The 20,131-nt window shown below is 36.4% G+C and overlaps 1 protein-coding gene across 7 annotated transcripts in view; it reads left to right on the top strand.

Moving 5' to 3' along the window:
- The window catches only part of SLC16A7 (solute carrier family 16 member 7), a 187,421-nt gene that overhangs the window by 62,991 nt on the left and 104,299 nt on the right, over positions 1-20,131 (top strand). Inside the window, exon 1 of one of the 7 annotated variants that reach the window (XM_010337263.3) lies at positions 19-7,813. The exons of 5 other annotated variants lie outside the window; for them this stretch is intronic. The gene's annotated coding sequence lies outside the window, so the exon portion shown is untranslated. Of the gene's footprint in view, positions 1-18; positions 7,814-8,606; positions 10,211-20,131 lie in introns of those variants that run through there. One more of the 7 variants, XM_074402820.1, reaches the window with a different exon arrangement.

Raw genomic sequence — 20,131 nt, forward strand, 5'->3', positions numbered from 1 at the left:
ATCTTGGTGTGTAATAATGTTTTCTTATGTCTAGTTATTGTAAGTCATGGTATTTATGCAACTCGTGAATCTTAGTGCGAATGTTAATATTGGCATGACTACTGTTTTTTGTTTGTTTGTTTGTTTGTTTTTTTGTTTGTTTTTTGAGACAGAGTCTCTCCCTCTCTCCCAGACTGGAGTGCAGCGGCCGATATCGGCTTACTGCAATCTCTGCCTCCCAGGTTCAAGTGATTTCTGCTGCCTTAGTCTCCTGAGTAGCTGGGATTACAGGTGCACGCCACCATGCCCAGATAATTTTTTGTATCTTTAGTAGAGACAAGGTTTCACCATGTTGGCCAGGCTGGTCTTGAACTGACCTTGTGATCTGCCTCCTCGGCCTCCCAAAGTGTTGGAAATACAGGCATGAACCATTCATTTTCTAAAACAGGGCATATCTTAAAGTTGGTACTATTAGCTTCTAGTGTTTTGCGATTCAATATACTGTGTGATCTTGATCGGGAGACTAAGCCTAAGCCTCAGTTTCTCTGTATATAAAAAGAAGCTAAATATAAACTTTCTTCCTTAAAATGGTTATAAAAGTAGTAAATGTTAAACTTTTAATAATAATAGAATTATATTCTGTTTTTATTACTAACATGAATTCTGGTTATAAAATAAACAAGAAAGCTAGAAGTATATACTTTTAGTTATTAACCTTTATTATTGGCACTTTTTAAACAATCTACATTTTGAACAAAAATGATCATATTGGCATTTCTTTATGTTCGTATTTTGTTTGCCTAGGGCTTTATCACTTACGAAGTTTCCACACTCACGATTCAATCTGATTTAATACTTCATACAGTCTTGGTCTAAAGCAGGTCTGGGATTATAATTCCCACAGTACAGATGAGAGAACTGACGCTCAGCATTGTGTCTTGCTGAAGACTGCGTAACTTACAAGGGAGATAATTTGAAATCTAATGTTCTTATAACCAGTCTATATTCTTTTCTCTAGACTGTTCTTATAACTAGTCTATATACTTTCAAATAAATGTAGCCAACTGTATTCATTTGGTCAAATTTATATGTTTGCATTTGGATTGCTAATATTTTTACTAGTTTATAAGAATAGTATGATAAATTTACAAAGCTGTGTTACCTGTTTGTTGTGAATAATTCCTAGACCAACTGTGTGATTGTATTCTGTCTTCTACCTCCATTGTATCATGTGCTCTGTCTTCTACCTTAAGTTCATGAACAAATCTTGGTATATCTATATAGTAGACAGAATAATAGACCCTCACATCTTAATCTCTGTCATTTATGAATATGTTATATTATATGGTAAGGGGAGAATTATTGTTGCAGATGGAATTAAGGTTGCTGATCAGGTGACTTTGAAATTATCCTTGATTATGTGTATGGGCCCGATGTAATCACTAGGATCCTTATAAATGAAAAAGAGAAGGCAGAATGAAATATGCTTAGTCCAGCCGTGATGGTTTGATGATGTAGGAATGCAGCCAAAAGCCAAGGGATGCCAGTGATGGCTTTCAGAGGATGGAATAGCGAAGAAACAGATTCTCCCCTAAGTTATCCACTCACACCTTGATTTTAGTCCAGTGAGACTCATTTCAGACTTCCGACCTCTGAAATTGTTAAGATAACAAACTTGTGTTGCTTTAAGCCGTCACATTTGCGGTTGTTTCTTATAGCAGCAGTAGAAAACAAATACAGGTCAACGTTGTGAAATTATAGAGAGCCTCAGAGTAGAAACAGTGGTTTCCGCCAAGAGTTTATTAGGTCAGTCATAGAACTATTTGCTGCTTTGATTGAATTTTTTGTTCTGTACTAAGAGTGTGATCATAGAGCTAATTTGTAATATGTGATATGGTTCCTTTTGGATACGTAGTTTTCTCACAGAACCAGCTTGCCCCTGCCTGTTTTTATTCTACAGAATATAGATCTTGGAGTGTTTGGGTTCAAATGCTGGCTCTGATGCTTACTAATTATAATCTGTTCAAGCATCAGTTTTTTCATCTGTAAAATGAGGACAAGAAAAATTCTTTTTAAAATAGTATTAATACTTGGCATATTATAGACTAATTAAATGGTAGCTATTATTATTACTAAATTATTCCTCAAACACTATATTTTCTAGATTCATTCTTTTTATTCAGATATGGATAGGGAAGTATCCAAAACTTTGGGATGAGTGCCTTTGTGGTAGAGGCATTTTAATATAATAAAATTATGTGAATTTTGTAATTTGTTATTTTAATTTTTTTTTTTTTGTGACAGAGTTTCATTCTTGTTACCCAGGCTGGAGTGCAATGGCGCAATCTCGGCTCACCGCAACCTCCGCCTCCTGGGTTCAGGCAATTCTCCTGCCTCAGCCTCCTGAGTAGCTGAGATTACAGGCACGAGCCACCATGCCCAGCTAATTTTTTTTTTTGTATTTTTAGTAGAGACGGGGTTTCACCATGTTGACCAGGATGGTCTCGATCTCTCGACCTCGTGATCCACCCGCCTCGGCCTCCCAAAGTGCTGGGATTCCAGGCTTGAGCCACCGCGCCCGGCCTATTTTACTTAATTTTTAAAAACTTCTTGTGCTTTGAAAACCGCTTCTTTGTCTGTTTTCATCATCATAAATATGTAGATGAAGCAAATTTGCATATTCTATAATAATTCATTTCATTGAATTTACTTATGCTGTCTTAGCTGTTTTATATTGTGAGCCTTTAGGTTTTTTTTGATGTCACTACTTAAGCATAAGAATATCTTGGTAGCAGGGAAAGTATGCAGCACTCTGTAATGATTCTACATTAAAAATACTTCACAAGTGAGGAAAACCTAGTCTGAAAGGAGTTTTCAAAGACATTGTTAAGAGAGGAGTCTCTTAAGTGGATAAATAGAAATGACTACTTCTGTCAATGCCCCATTCTCTGTGTTTGACAGGTGGGTCTGCTTTAGGGCTGGTGGGAGCATGTATTTAACTAGCGTTTTAGGCCTTCACCACAGTGGCTATATTCCAAGGGACAATACATTAATTAATTCAACCAATATGTGTTACATACCTCCTAATGCCAATAAATAAATGATATCTGCTCAAGAGGTTCCCAGCATCGTAGAAAAGAACCAATGACCCCTAAAGTAGCATCGATTCTAGTTAGGCAGGGAGGTGAGATCTATTTACTCTTTCTAGCTACCCACACAAAGACCTGTAGCAGCATACTATGATTTCTTATGCAGTTTTAAAATGTGCATTGCTCTTACAAAACAGTTTGTCTGTGCCTGTCTTTTGACATCCTAGATTTTCTCTAGTACTAAGAAAAAAAAATACATTTCTTACACAAACACCTGAAATACAAGGGATATCATCATTTCAAATTGTATACTTAAAAACTATAATCACAGGCCTGTTGAGTATGGGATTAAGAAATAGATACCAATAGTCATATGATGTGTTTTAGTAAAGTGAGATTTCTCTTTTTCCTCAAATACATGTAGTATCTTTGTGGTGTTTTGGAGTCAGTTTCTTCGGTTTTCATTTTACAGTCTTACTTCTCCCACACTTTTCTAATTGGCATCTCATTTACCTGGATACAGCTAAAAATCTAGTAAATTAAAAGGGGCTTTCCCCAAGGCAATTAACTTCTGGAAATGAGTGCATCTTTGAGTAGCCTTGGATAACTGTTTGAACACGTAAACTACAAAGGATATCACTCTTTCTTGACTCTGTCTTAACTTGAATCCAGCAGTTAACAGAGGGGTAGCAGAGAAAAAGAGAAACTATTTGACAAAAAAAATTACTCCAATGAGTTAGTGAAAGGTTTCAAGTGAATTATGTACCAAATACCTTGCCATGCCTTCTTTGCCTGTCTGTGCCTTTCTGTATTAAAACCACATCAAGAAATCAATAGAGGTAAGTTGAGCATGCCCAGCTGTTAATATATTCTCCTAATATTCCACCAAGACACTCACTGTGTCCTCATTTCTTTTACATAGATTGTGGATTGTGTGGGTTGATATAACTGCTAGCAATCAAACAATTAGACTTTTTCTATCATGCTGAGTTGGCCAGATTTACAGATTTTGACAGTACCTTAAACTTAGCAAAATTTTTAAATTTTTGGTCTTCTCCATTCATAATAACATGGTTCAGAAATGATGACTTGAGAGTTCTTGATATGAAATAGTAATATTTGCTAATGTGTCTATGAAATATGAGTAAAAATGAGTATAATGGTTTTAGATATTAGATACAGGGGAATGCTTCTATGATACCGTCCTGATAATTAAAATCCTAACATTATTTAACAGCTTTATGATGTGACAGCAGATGGCTAGAGTAAGTAGTTTTATTATTTTGGCCCTTACCTTTAGAATATGTGGAGGTAGGTGGTGATCAGTTAAATTATACAAGGTTCTATAATATATGACATTGCTAATACTACTTTATAACTCTATTTTAGCTTTGACAATTCTGTTTTTAATACACACACAAACACACACACACACACACACACACACATACACACACACACACACACACCCACCGTGGGAAGCTGAATTCTTAAAAATTTTTCTTAATGTATTTAGCAGATACAAGTGCATATTTCCTACATGTATATATGGTCCAGTGGTAAAATCTGGGCTTTTAGTGTGCCCATGACTCAAGTAGTGAACATTGTATCCAATAGGTAATTTCTTGACCCTTATCATCCTCCTAGCTTCCCACCTTTTGTAGGCTTCAATGTCTATTATTCCAGCAAGTGACTATTTGAGGAAAGAGAAGCTGACTTGTTTATCCTGGCATCCCTACTGTATATAATAAAAAGTGTTTTATATCTAGCTAGTCCCTAAGTGTTAAGTTAGTTAACTAAACACAAGGAAAAAATATATTTAGCTAGTCCCTTTGACTCATCTATTTAATTCTTAAAACTGATGCTGACCTGAAGAATGCAGCTTGGATATATGATCAAATGAGGTTTCTCATTTGAACTTAGCATCCAAACTTAGGCTTTGCCTTGTATGGGAAGAACCTGCCCTAATAAAATTATTACCCAGTGCAGACCAGATCAGATGTGTCTCCTTTGTAGGAAGGCATTTCTGGAAAAGGGAGATCCCAGAATATTGCTGCATCAAGCTTGCTTAGTGTTTTTTTGAAAATTCAGCAACCAGATGTGGAATGGATTGAAGCGTTATTTTAACAGGAGTGTCTGCATTAGGCAATATTAAGCCAGTATGTAGGTGAGAAGCCTGGGGGTTAGAGAGGTTAGATCATTTGTTGAAGATGAGAGAAGTAAAGTATAGGTCTGACCCAGCTCTACTAATACTAAATCATGGTGCAGTGTTGCTGTTGTCGTTGTTTTATTTTGTTGGTTTTGCTGCTGCTTCTTCCTTTTTTAAAGAATCCTTTAAAGAATTTTTTTTTAAAAAAAGAATTTTTTAGATTTAAAAAATTTTTTTAAGAATAATTATGCTGCATCACAGTAGTAACTGGTGTTTCCAGGGGAATGAAGCCTAGTGAACAGGCTGAGGCCTGTCACAGTGCCAGTCCAGGGTAAAAGAGATTGATGTCCTCCATCTGCCACTGAAGAGAGCACCAAGAAAGCCTAGTCCCCAGGGGAAACCCAGATGGTAATAAAAGTGCTGAAACCATGGGACTTTAAGTTCTAGGGCATGGTTATGGCTTCTATAAACTGTCTTTGCCATATAATTTTACATTGCTTTTTAAATTGTTATTTCCTGACATCATCATATGGAATTTTTATACTTTTATTTAAAATAACTTAAAATCCCAGCCTGGACAACATAGCTAGACCTTGTCTTTACATAAAATAATTTAAAAATTATTCAGATGTAGTGGCATGTGTCTGTAGTCCCAGCTACTGTGGATGCTGAAGCAGGATAGTTTCAGTCCAGGTGTTCAAGGCTGGAGTGAGCTTTGATTGCCACTGCACTCCAGCCTCGATCGAAGAGTGAGACCCTGTCAAAAAATTGAAAAATACAATAAAATAAACTAAGATAAAAATTCTAAAATAACAACAAGAGGTTACCTTAAATTTTATTTAAGATGTAAATTTGTTTTGAGTGTCAAAGGATCTCGTACTCTGTGAGGTGTGACTGAGACAGAAGATTTAATGTTGCCTCAAACTTCATTTATTTATATCTGCTTAATGACTAATACCTTTGTAGTGTTTTTAAAACTAGGATAAACAATGTCTTTTTATTTTACAAATGGCAGTAAAAAGCCAAAGCGCATTAAAGTATCCATGCTAGTGTAATTGGCAATAGCAATAGATGAAAACTGCACACCCAATCGTATTGTGTTTTATAGCATATTCTGTGGTATTCCTATGTGGAGGAGAGGTGATTGGGTGGTTGGGTGGGCATAAAATGCTGTGGTATGTGAATGTTGGGAAGGGGAGGGGAGTTATTGACCAGTTTTGACTAGGAGCATGACATTGTCTGAGTTTGTATTAGATGTACAATTTAGGAAAAGATTTGGGGTTTTAGTTAGAGAGATTAGAGGTTAGGATAACAATTGGGAGGCTACTAAATTTATTGGTGCCTGTGGAAATTAGAAAAAGAAGATAGATTTGAATTCTTCTGCAAGAAGAATTTACAAGGATTGGCAACTTTGGTTTCATGTTAGAGAGGAGGAGACATTTTTTGCTGACTCTGACTTTGAGCTGAGTAGCAGAATGTTAGTGCATTTAATAGAAAGCTGTGGGGCCACAGTGCACGCTGCGAGTGATGGCAGGGAGCTAAGTGGAATCCAGGGTCCTGAGCTAGAAGGATATTTTTAAAGCACTTTCTCTCTGAATGTGTTTCCACTATTGGTTGAATACAGTAGAATCTTCTACTGAGTGGAAGATTTTCAATGTACTCAAATCAGCTTTCCAATAATTCTGTTCCATTAGTGAGCCACTGTTGTCAGCAAGAAGGGGAAATCCATTAAGATGGTAGAATACTTGCATATTTGTGTTTAGGACCACCCTCCCCCAGTTAAATTTTTCCATGAAGTATTGAAACTTTAAAGGAATTATTCTATGAAAACGAATTTGACTGATGGCATCTCTCTCTTATGTTTATTAAGGTTAAAAGTGATGCCTTTTTAAATTATAGCTCTGAGAGATAAGTAGTGTGAATTGTTTCCTTCTGCTGTAAGCTAACTTTTAGCTCCATTGTATTTCTAGAATTTAGAAAATAGAATCATTGTAAGTACTGCTCAATGAATGTTAAGATTATGATACTCTTTCCAGGAAAGGAATAGAAAAATAATATTGTATCCAGATGAGAAAAGCAGTGTGTTATATTATTCCTATCATGTTTGTGAGACCTTTGGATTTTGTGTTTTCGGATTCATTTACTGCTGTTTTCAGTTCAAAATATATACCTGAGCTTTCTGTTCTTTCAAATTTCTTGCACTTTTTATTCAGATGAAAAACTTGAATTTTGCACATTAACTCAGTTTCTACTCCTTAGTTTTAATGCAAAAAACATCATAATCTCACAAGGGAAATGTGTAAAACTTGGGAATAATATTATAAATATATCTATGGCCAAGAACGTATTGTCACATTTTAAACACAGAATTAATAACCTGTTCCAAGGGCACAAACGCTGTTTATCAAGATTTTCTCCTAAGACTATCTGCATTTCCTCTCCCTCCTGTCCTCATATTATTGAAGAATTTTGGAAACCGGAAATTTAAAAAAATAACTCCCATGATGCTATTTTTGGAGTCTGTCTTGAGAATTTATAACCTTGGCAAAAGTTAGTCACCTTCAGCCATTCTTTCCCCAGGGCTCCTGGTGAACAGGTCTGTTTTGTATTTGGCTATTTCTTTTCTCAAAGGTGCATGTAGAAACCACACTCTCTGTGTTTATCTTAACACCTCACAGAATTTGGTTGCTCAACTTTAATAACATGCTTGCTCTGTGCTTTAAGATATATTCTTGTAAAAAAAAAAAAAGGTGAGTCAAATTGTTGAAGGTGTTACTATGATTATAAAGGTGAGTAAAGTTAATGTTAACGTCAGTTCATTATATTTGCTACGTGTTTTACATCAGCAAACATTAGCCCATAATTTGCTGTTTTAGGTGACTTTTAATTTTTGGTGGATTTGTTTAACATGTTTATTTAAGATGTTAAAATAATTTAGTAGGAGAAATAGCTTATATGAAGAAAAATGAATTCTACCTTTAGAAAGAAAATACAGAATTTATAATTTGAAATCTTTAAACTTTTCTAACATGTACATTAGACTTAACAGACCATGGTTTCTATCAGTGGATACTATTTTTTGAGTATTTTATATCGTAATGACATTAAGCAAAATAACACAAAATAAGTACAAAATACATTATGCATACTCCTGTCAATTTTGTTTTTCATAGATCTCATCAAGTTATTTTGTGATAACATAATTTTTACATATCAAACTTAGTTCCTTGTATTTCTCTTCTTATTTAACTTTAGATTGTTTTGTAATAATACTAACTAAAACAACTATACATATGGGAAACTTAAAAATTATTTTTCTTATGTAATAAATAACATTAACTGAATAAAGTTAGTAATCATTTCTTTGCATAAAATTGAGTCTTATTGTTATGTTGTTAATATAAAAAAGTAGTTGATAAAGCAAAATATATTATTGAAATTTTATTCTTTTGCCCTTTTTAAGAAAGAAACTACTTTGAGGTATATGTACAAAAGGAAGTTATTCATTGGTTAATCATGTACATTACATTAGTTATTTTACCCCATGTAAATGTGTTGAAGTGACTTACTAGTCACTAAACACCTTGTTTCATTGGGACAAAGAAGAATTTGAAGAGTTTTCAGTAAATATATGGACTGCTTTTGATTATCAAATGTGCTATATAATTGTGAAATCCATAATACAATTTTTTCACTGTATTAAAACCTCAGTGAATGTTTAATTTTGTACTACATTAATTTCCTTATGCTTTTATTTTATTTTAGGTTTTAAAACCTAAGTTTAAAAACTAAAATGTTTTAGTTTTTATGTAGAAATGATAGAAACATACCACAAAAATTTTAAAAGCATTTTCTTTATTTAATTAAATACATAAAACTTCTAGAGGTTATGTTATTACTTGGTTATTATTATTTAATGTAATATGCATTTAGAAATGCAGCCTATCAAAATCTTTGGGAAGCATATTTTACGAGTGGCTATTGCTTAGTGCTTAGACCTAAATAATTTTATCTTTCACATAGGAAATCAGCTATTTCTCATCCACTGACATGGAGGGTCTAGCATTCTGTCTGATGAAGAGGAACATGTGCCTTGAATCCAGACAATCTAGATTTGGAATCCAGGATCCAATATTTCCCAGCTATATGTCCTTAAATAAGTAATCGAAACTCTGAGCCTCAATGCCCCCATAGGAAAAATATTTATTATAATGTCTATCATGTGTCGTTTGGAGAATGGGGTAATGGGTATAACTTATTTGGCAAAATGCTTACCTAGAATATGAGAAGCATTAATAAATGACAGCACTGCATTTTCCCAAAGGCTATTGTAATTTCTTCAAACACAAGGATGGTACTAATAATCTATCACCAGATTTACCCTCACACAGGATAGGGGACCCTTTGGGACAGAGAGCATACATTTACAGAATGGCTGACCAGGTAGGGAGTATTATGTGTGATGAAGAAACAAAATGAAAGTGACTGGTTCATAAGAGATTCAACACATTGAGCCTGGCCTCTTTATTATTGTAATAACTTAGAGTTACATAGTCTTAGACTCAGTGAAGGGTCACTAAACTATTAATGTATGTAGTATAGCATTTCTGTAATATATATTATGCATGATATTAAATTACATGATGGAAAATGTGCTTGAAAATGTGGCTACATCAACACAGCACATGAGAAGGTTAAATTTAGCAGTTCAAATTGCCAGTCTTGTTCACCTTCTTTGACCCATGATATAAATTAAGCCAAGTTTAGTTTAGACTCTGAAAACTATGAACTAATCGTGCATGTCAAAGCAGGTCTTGAAGAAGAGAAAGAACTACCTTTCCCCCTGTTTGAGAGAAGTGAGGGAAGGGCAAAGCAGAGTCTCTGGAGATATGTGTGTAAGTTTGCTTGTAGCTAAAAGATAATGATCAGTTGCCTCTGTTCTTAGTCCTGAGCCCTGAGAAAAGTGTCAAATGAAGATTCTCTCCCTACTCAGGTAACTTTAAAAATTATACATATCAGATTTACATTAACTGTAGTTTAGATTATAGATGTGTTTTTTTTCTTTACTCTTGTGATTTCATGCTCTAAGCATATTGTATTAACAATGAGAAACTTTATAAATGCTGGCTAATGTAAACATATTTTACTTTTGAAGTACACTAAATTAAAGCTAAGAAGAAATTCTGTGTTGGATTATATTAGAAGATAATTTTTAAATGTTTTTATGAAATTGTCAATTGTGGTTCTTAATCTTGCTGGCTGAAAGATCATAATTATTTAAAATAATGTACATCATATAGTGTGCCAAGTCTTGGCTAGTAAGGAAAATTAAATCTGAATCTTTATTCAGCAAAATTACTTGTACTTCATATTATAATGCCAAAAGTAACCTATTTTTCCTATTTGAAATCATTATATTTTATAACTTGTATGTGTACTTTATTGAAAAAATAGTAAAAAATAAATCGATTTTTATTATAAGACTTAGGCAATTTCATTCCAAAACATTTGGGATAGTATAATATTATGGTATGATATGAAGTTATTATACAGTTATATTTCAGATGTGCTATATGTATAATTTAGGTATAATAAAAGACATTGCTCACTAAATTTTACAATCTTTGAAGCAAGTGTCTAAAAACAAAAATATTGTCTTTGTTTACAGAGTAATCATTGTGCATTGAACCTGCAACATAAAGAGATACATTGCTTGAGTTATTGGCATCACAAAATAGAGTTTTATATATATATATATATATATATATATATATATATATATATATATAATGGGTGTGTGTGTGTGTGTTCTTTTTTTTAATTATTTTTATTTTCTTATTTTTTATTTTTTATTATTTTTTAATTGCATTTTAGGTTCTGGGGTACATGTGAAGAACATGCAAGATTGTTGCATAGGTATACATGTAGCAGTGTGATTTGCTGCCTTCCTCCTCCTCACCTATATCAGGCATTTCTCCCCATCATCCCCTCCAACCCCCACCCCTCGCCGTCCCTCCCCTATTTCCCCCTAACAGACCCCAGAGTGTAGTGCTCCCCTCCCTGTGTCCATGTGTTCTCATTGTTTAACACGCGCCTATGAGTGAGAACATGTGGTGGTTGATTTTCTGCTCCTGTGTCAGTTTGCTAAGAATGATGGCTTCGAGGTTCATCCATGTCCCTACAAAGGACATGAACTCATTGTTTTTGATGGCTGCATAATATTCCATGGTGTATATGTGCCACATTTTCACTGTCCTGTCTATCATCAATGGGCATTTGGGTTGGTTTCAGGTCTTTGCTATTGTAAACAGTGCTGCAATGAATATTCGTGTGCATGTGTCCTTATAGTAGAACGATTTATAATCCTTTGGATATATACCCAGTAATGGGATTGCTGGGTCAAATGGAATTTCTATTTCTAGGTCCTTGAGGAATCGCCACACTGTCTTCCACAATGATTGAACTAATTTACACTCCCACCAACAGTGTAAAAGTGTTCCTATTTCTCCACATCCTCTCCAGCATCTTTTGTCTCCAGATTTTTTAATGATCGCCATTCTAACTGATGTGAGATGGGATCTCAATGTAGTTTTGATTTGCATTTCTCTTATGACCAGTGATGATGAGCATTTTTTCGTATGTTTGTTGGCTTGATGTATGTCTTCTTTTGTAAAGTGTCTGTTCATATACTTTTTCCCACTTTTGAATGGGCTTGTTTGTTTTTTCTTGTAAATCTGTTTTAGTTCTTTGTAAATTCTGGCTATCAGCCCTTTGTCAGATGGGTAAACTGCAAAAATTTTTTCCCATTCTGTTTGTTGCCAATTCACTCTAGTGACTGTTTCTTTTGCCGTGCAGAAGCTGTGGAGTTTGATTAGGTCCCATTTGTCTATTTTGGCTTTTGTTGCCAATGCTTTTGGTGTTTTAGTCATGAAGTCCTTACCTACGCCTATGTCCTGAATGGTTTTACCTAGATTTTCTCTAGGGTTTTTATGGTGTTAGGTCTTATGTTTTAGTCTTTAATCCATCTGGAGTTAATTTTAGTGTAAGGTGTCAGGAAGGGGTCCAGTTTCTGCTTTCTGCTCATGGCTGGCCAGTTTTCCCAACACCATTTATTAAACAGGGAATCCTTTCCCCATTGCTTGTTTTTTCAGGTTTGTCAAAGATCGGATGGTTGTAGATATGTTGTGTTGCCTTCAAGGCCTCTGTTCTGTTCCATTCATCTATATCTCTGTTTTGGTATAAGTTCAGTGCTGTTTTGGTTACTGTAGCTTTGTAGTATGGTTTGAAGTCCGGTAGTGTGATGCCTTTTGCTTTGTTCTTTTTGCTTAGAATTGACTTGGCTATGTGGGCTCTCTTTTGGTTCCATATGAAGTTTAAGGTATTTTTTTCCAGTTCTGTGAGGAAGGTCATTGATAGCTTGATGGGGATAGCGTTGAATCTGTAAATTACTTTGGGCAGTATGGCCATTTTCATGATATTGATTCTTCCTAACCATGAATGTGGAATGTTTCTCCATCTGTTTGTGTCCTCTCTTATTTCATTGAGCAGTGGTTTGTAGTTCTCCTTGAAGATGTCCTTTACGTTCCTTGTTAGTTGTATTCCTAGGTATTTTATTCTCTTTGTAGCAATTTTGAATGGTAGTTCATTCTTGATTTGGCTCTCTTTAAGTCTGTCATTGGTGTATAGGAATGACTGTGATTTTTGCACATTGATTTTGTATGCTGAGACTTTGCTGAAGTTGCTTATCAGTTTCAGGAGACTTTGGGCTGAGACAGTGGGGTCTTCTAGATATACAATCATGTCGTTTGGAAATAGAGACAATTTGATTTCCTCCTTTCCTATTTGAATACCCTTTATTTCTTTTTCTTGCCTGATTGTACTGGCTAGAACTTCCAGTACTATATTGAATAGGAGTGGTGAGAAAGGACCTCCTTGTCTAGTGCCGGATTTCAAAGGGAATGCATGCAGTTTTTGCCCATTCAGTATGATATTGGCTGTTGGTCTGTCATAAATGGCTTTTATTACTTTGAGATATGTTCCGTCAATACATAGTTTATTGAGCGTTTTTAGCATAAAGGGCTGTTGAATTTTTTCAAAGGCCTTCTCTGCATCGATTGAGATAATCATGTGGTTTTTGTCTTTGGTTCTGTTTATGTGGTGAATTATGTTTATGGACTTGCATGTGTTGAACCAGCCTTGCATCCCTGGGATGAATCCTACTTGATCTTGTTGGATAAGCTTTTTGATGTGCTGTTGCAATCGGCTTGCCAGTATTTTATTGAAGTTTTTTGCACCTATGTTCATCAAGGATATTGGCCTGAAGTTTTCTTTTCTTGTTGAGTCTCTGCTGGGTTTTGGTATCAGGATGATGTTGGTCTCATAAAATGATTTGGGAAGGATTTCCTCTTTTTGGATTATTTGGAATAGTTTCAGAAGGAATGGTACCAGCTCCTCTTTGTATGTCTGGTAGAATTCGGCTGTGGATCCGTCTGGACCTGCGCTTTTTTTTTGTGGGTGGTAGGCTCTTAATTGCTGCCTCAACTTCAGACCTTGTTATTGGTCTATTCAGGTTTCGACTTCTTCCTGGTTTGGGCTTGGGAGGAGGCAAGTGTCCAGGAATTTATCCATTTCTTCCAGGTTTACTAGTTTATGTGCATAGAGTTGTTTGTAATAATCTCTGCTGATAGTTTGAATTTCTGTGGAATCTATGGTGATATCCCCTTTGTCATTTTTTATTGCATCAATTTGGTTATTCTCTCTTTTCTTTTTTATTAATGTGGCTATTGGTCTGTCTATTTTGTTGATCTTTTTGAAAAACAAGCTCCTGGATTTATTGATTTTTTTGAAGGTTTTTTTGTGTCTCTCTCTCCTTCAGTTCTGCTCTGATCTTAGTTATTTCTTGTCTTCTGCTAGGTTTTGAGTTTTTTTGATCTTGTTCCTGTAGCTCTTTCAATTTTGACAATAACGTGTCAATTTTAGATCTCTCCTTTCTTCTTATGTGGGCACTCATTACTATATATTTTCCTCTAGAGACTGCTTTAAATGTGTCCCAGAGATTCTGGTATGTTGTGTCTTCATTCTTGTTGGTTTTGAAGAATGTCTTTATTTCTGCCTTCATTTCATTGTTTATCCAGTCAACATTCAAGAGCAAGTTTCCATAAGGCTGTGCGGTTCTGAGTTAGTTTCTGAATTCTGAGTTCTAACTTGATTGCACTGTGGTCTGAGAGACTGTTTGTTATTACTTCTGTTCTTTTGCGTTTGCTGAGGTGTGATTTGCTTCCAATTATGTGATCAGTTTTAGAGTATGTGTGATGTGGTGCTGAGAAGAATGTATATTCTGTGGATTTGTAGTGGAGAGTCCTGTAAATGTCTATTAGGTTTACTTGTTCCAGGTCTGAGTTCAAGTCATGGATATCCTTGTTAATTTTCTGTCTGGTTGATCTTTCTAATATTGACAATGGGGTGTTAAAGTCTCCCACTATTATTGTGTCGGAATCTAAGTCTCTTTGTAAGTCATTAAGAACTTGCCTTATGTATCTTGGTGCTCCTGTATTGGGTCCGTATATATTTAGGATCGTTAGCTCTTCTTGTTGCATTGATACTTTTACCATTATGTAGTGTCCTTCTTTGTCTCTTTTGATCTTTGTTGCTTTAAAGTCTATTTTGTCAGAGACGAGAATTACAACTCCTGCTTTTTTTTTTTGCTCTCCATTTGCTTGGTAAATCTTCCTCCATCCCTTTTCTTTGAGCCTTTGTGTATCATTGCATGTGAGATGGGTTTCCTAGATACAGCACTCTGATGGGTTTTGGCTTTTTATCCAATTTGCCAGTCTGTGTCTTTTGATTGGGGCATTTAGCCCATTTACATTTAAGGTTAATATTGTTATGTGTGAATTTGATACTGCCATTTTGATGCTAACTGGCTGTTTTGCCCATTAGTTGATATAGATTCTTCATTGTGTTGATGCTCTTTACCATTTGGTATATTTTTGGAGTGGCTGGTACTGGTTGCTCCTTTCTGTGTGTAGAGCCTCTTTCAGGAGATCTGGTAAAGCAGGCCTGGTGATGATGAAATCTCTGAGTACTTGCTTGTTTGCAAAGGATTTTATTTTTCATTCACTTATGAAGCTTAGTTTGGCTGGATATGTGATTCTGGGTTGAAAGTTCTTTTCTTTAAGGATGTTGAATATTGGCCCCCACACTCTTTTGGCTTGTAGGGTTTCTGCTGAGAGATCTGCTGTGAGTCTGATGGACTTCCCTTTGTGGATAACCTGACCTTTCTCTCTGGCTGCCCTTAACATTTTCTCCTTCATTTCCACCCTGGTAAATCTGATGATTATGTGCCTTGGGGTTGCTCTTCTTAAGGAATATCTTTGTGGTGTTCTCTGTATTTCCTGGAATTGAATGTTGGTCTGCCTTGCTAGGTTGGGGAAGTTTTCCTGGATAATATCCTGAAGAGTATTTTTCAGCTTGGATTCATTCTCTTCGTCACATTCAGGTACACCTATCAAACATAGATTAGGTCTTTTCACATACTCCTACATTTCTTGGAGACTTTGTTCGTTCCTTTTTACCCTTTTTTCACTAATCTTGCCTTCTCATTTTATATCATTGAGTTGATCTTCGACCTCTGATATCCTTTCTTCTGCTTGGTCAATTCGGCTGTTGAAGCTTGTGCATGCTTCATGAAGTTCTCGTGTTGTGTTTTTCAGCTCCAATTCACTTACATTCCTCTCTAATTTGTCCATTCTCATTAGCATTTCATCAAATCTTTTTTCAAGGTTCTTAGTTTCTTTGCATTGGGTTAGAACATGTTCTTTTAGTTCGCGGAAGTTCCTTATTACCCACCTTCTGAAGTTTGATTGTGTCATTTCTTCACACTTATTCTCCATCCAGCCTTGTTTTCTTGCTGGTGTGAAGTTGTGATTTCTTGTAGAAGGACAGGTGTTCTGGTTTTGGATGTTTATATCCTTTTTGCACTGGTTTCTTCCCATCCTTGTGGATTTATCCACTTGTCATCTTTGTAGTTGCTGACTTTCAGATTAGGTGTCTGAGTGGATGTCCAATTTGTTGATAATGAAGTTATTTCTGTTTCTTAGTTTTTCTTCTAACAGTCTGGCCCCTCTGCTGTAGGGCTGCTGAGGTCCACTCCAGGCCCTGCTTGCCTGAGGATTACCTGCAGCAGCTGCAGAACAGTAACGGTTGCTACCAGTTTCTTTTTCTGCTATCTTTATCCCAGAAGGATATCTGCTAAATGTCAGTCAGATCTCTCCTTTATGAGGTGACTCTTTGGATATATGGGTGTCAGGGATCTGCTTGAGGAGAGAGTCTGTCCTTTACATGAGCTCAAGTGCTGAGTTGTGAGCTCCGTTTTTCATTCAGGGTTGCTGGGCAGGTACATTTAGGTCTACTGCAGCAGAACTCATAAACACTTTTTTTTCCCCCCAGGTGCTCTGTCCCAGGGAGTTAGGGCTTTATTTATGAGTTTCTGTTGTGCTGCTGCCTTTTTTTTTCAGGGCTGCCCTGTACAGCAAGGAGGCAGCCTAGTCACCATCTGCCTGCAGAGGCTTTGCTGAGCTGCTGTGGGCTGCACCCAGCTGTCATGTGAACTTCCCTGCAGTCCTGTTTATGTGGGTTTACTTAGAACTGTCTCAGCTCTGGTGGCCCACTTCTGTAATGGCGGACTCTCGCTGTAGTGGCAGGTTGTCTTGGTAATGGCGGGTTGCCTCGGCAACAGTGGGCTGCCTCAGCAATGGTGGACTACTCTGTAGTGGTGGAGTGCCTCGGTAATGGCGGACGCCTCTCCCACACCGAGCTCGACCATCCCGGGTTCAGCTGTGCTTGCTGTGAAACTCTCAATCCAAAGAATTTCTGATTGCTGTTCTTTTGTGGCAGGGGGGCCAGCCGAACCTGATCACCTGGCTCCCTGCCTCAGAGCCTTTTATTTTTTAGTTGAATGGTCGACTCTCTCCCAGGTGTTCCAGTCGCCTTTTGAAAAGATGCCAGAATCTTTGTGATTTCCCCTGCAACAACTCACTGCGCTGGCTTAAACAGCAGTGCTGAGATTCATTGGGCTTTTTTCTTTTTTCCTTGCCTGGGAATCTCCAGGCCTGGCTCCCTGTTTCAGACCCCTTTTTAGTCAGATGAATGGGCGACTGCGCCTTCCCGGTGTTCCAATCGCCATCTAAAAGGTCACCCAGACCAGTGTATTTTGTACAGAGAACTGCTGTGCCAGGGCACCGCAAAGCAGCTGTGCAGGCCAAAACAGCCACAGGGAATGAAACGGCTATGCCAGCCAAAACAGTCGTGCTGGCGATCTAGGGGCTCCTCGGCCTGGGAATCTTCTGGTCTGTGGGCAATAAAAATCTGTCTGGAAATGCGGTGTCCACTCACCCTCTGCACTTTCACTGGAACCTGCATTCCTGAGCTGTTCCTAAACGGCCATCTTGGATCCCCAGTCGTGAGTTGGTTCTTTCTAAAGTGTCTGGCCATTGTTATCTTTATTCAGCAAGTATCCAAAGCCAAAAAGCTTGTTTTGGCTGGATTTAGATTCAAGTAAACATCAAAAGTTAAATGTTATTATGGTACTACATATGCAGTTTTCTATTTGTATTCTTTTCAAATTGAAATTAAATGTCAGGCAATGATTGTTGATTTTCCAATTGATGTTTGGAGCTGATAGGAACCTGAAGAATGTAACATTTCATATAAGAGGAGATAGGTCCAGAGAGGGAAATAACAACAGTTACTAGGAGTGCTGAAACTAAAATCAAAGTCTCTGTTTACTTGCTGAAAAGTAGAGTTGATGGTTATTAGTCAACATGTTGTTTTTGAGAGAAATCATATTTTATTTTTTAATTCATTTCCATTTTTAAGTATATCTAGATAAGGTATAGTTGTATAGTGATATTTTCTAGATTTACCCTTGGCATTGCTAAATTTGTATATCAGTTCAATTTACGTAATCCCATTGTGGATTTGCTTAGGCATTTAAGTTCTGTTTACAAAAGGAGATTTCTCAAGGTTAGAGAAGAGAGTGATATGGTTTGGTTGTGTCCCCACCCAGATCTCATCTTGAATTGTAGTTTCCATAATCCCCACATGATGTTGGAGGGACCTGGTGGGAGGTATTTGAATCAATGCTGTAAAGGGTGTAGGTGACTGAAAACCAAGCTTAAAGTCTCAGTAGCACAATGAACTTGCTTTGTAAAACATGGATAAATTGTATAAACTTTAAGAGCTTCTGTTAAGTAAACTATAATTGGGGGTAAGAATAATAATAATGCTTCCCTTCCTTGTCTAGTGTGAGAATAATGTGAATTTATATAATACTGCACCTGGTAGATTATAAGTTTTTATTAAACGCTTTCTAGGGCTGCCATAAGAAAGTACCATAAACTTGGTAATTTAAAATAACAGAAATGTATTATCTCTCCTTTGGAAACTAAATATCTGAAATCAAGATGTCAACTGGGCTGTGCTTCTTGGAAGCTTCTAGGGGAATATCCTTCCTTGCCTCTTCCAGCTTGTGGTAAACCCAGGCTTTTCTTGACTGTGGCAGTAAAACTATAATCTATGCTGTATCTTCAAATGGCATTTTCCCTGTGTTTGTGTCTTCATATGGCTGTCTTCTTCTAAGATCAACTGTCCTATAGGATAAAAGCTCACCCTACTCCATTGTGACCTCATCTTAACTAACTGCATCTGCACTGGCCTTATTTACAAAGAAGGTCATATTCTGAGACACAGGAGGTTACAACTTCAAGAAATCTTTTTTTGAGGGACACAATTCAACTCATCACAGCCTGCCTTCCAATCCCTTCCAAATTTAAGTTCTTCTCACATGCAAAATATATACATCTGATTCCAACATCCCCAAATGTCTTAACCACTCCAACATCAACTCTAAGTCCAAAGTATCTCTAAATCAATTATGAGTGAGATTTGGGGTACAGCCCATCCCAAAGCAAAATTCCTCTCCGTCTGTGGATTTGTGAAACATAGAAAATAGGTCATCTATTCTCAAGATACAATGGTGGGATGGATAGAGAATAGATGTACTCCTTCCAAAAAGGAGAAATTAGAAGGAAAAACAAATAGTGTCACTGGTCTCAAGCAAGTTTAACCTAGTAGGACAAATTTTAATAGGTTGTAAGGCTTGGGAATCATTATCTGTGGCTCAGGACCTTGTCTTCTGGGTTCATCGTGGTGGTCCTAACAGCAACTCTGCCCTCTCCACCCTGACCGCTGGAACCAAGGAGATAGGCCTGCCCTCTAGAACTAAGAAATTCCCTTATTCAAGGCCTATGCATCCATGAGTCTCCTTGGCCTTCATGCCATCCTGTCTCTGTTTCTTTCTATGCATTTCTGCTGATAAAATACTTTCAGGAAACGTTGCCAACCTCTTATGCAATTCATGAGGGTCCAAGCCATCAGACAAGAGGGTCCTTTACAGATCTTTTCTATATACCTGCATCTCTATTCCTGGATTCAAGGTTCTTTATTCTTCTCTCATGTTTTACTACATATGTATGCTTCCCTATATAATATTTTATTAATATCATTTTACAAGTTACCGAATATCATATATTGGCATCTGAATTAGTCCTTTTAGAAAATCACATACTTTATTTGTTTAATGATATGTTTTGAAATGATATGGTTCAAATATATAGCTTTAGGTAATTTATTTTAATTCCTGTATATTTCATTCTATGAATATGTTTAATTATGGATTCTCCTATTGATCTAATTTTTGACTCTTATATACCATGCTGCCATCAAAATTCCTTTATATTTCTTCTCATGCACAACTGTGCATACCTAAGATTAAAATAGATAATTGTAAGATATGCACATATGCACAATTTTCCCAAGTAGTTTTTGAAGCCTAAAAGCATTCTCACATCCTGTA

Source organism: Saimiri boliviensis, chromosome 7 (assembly GCF_048565385.1).
Source record: "Saimiri boliviensis isolate mSaiBol1 chromosome 7, mSaiBol1.pri, whole genome shotgun sequence".
NCBI classification, from domain to species: Eukaryota; Metazoa; Chordata; class Mammalia; order Primates; family Cebidae; genus Saimiri; species Saimiri boliviensis.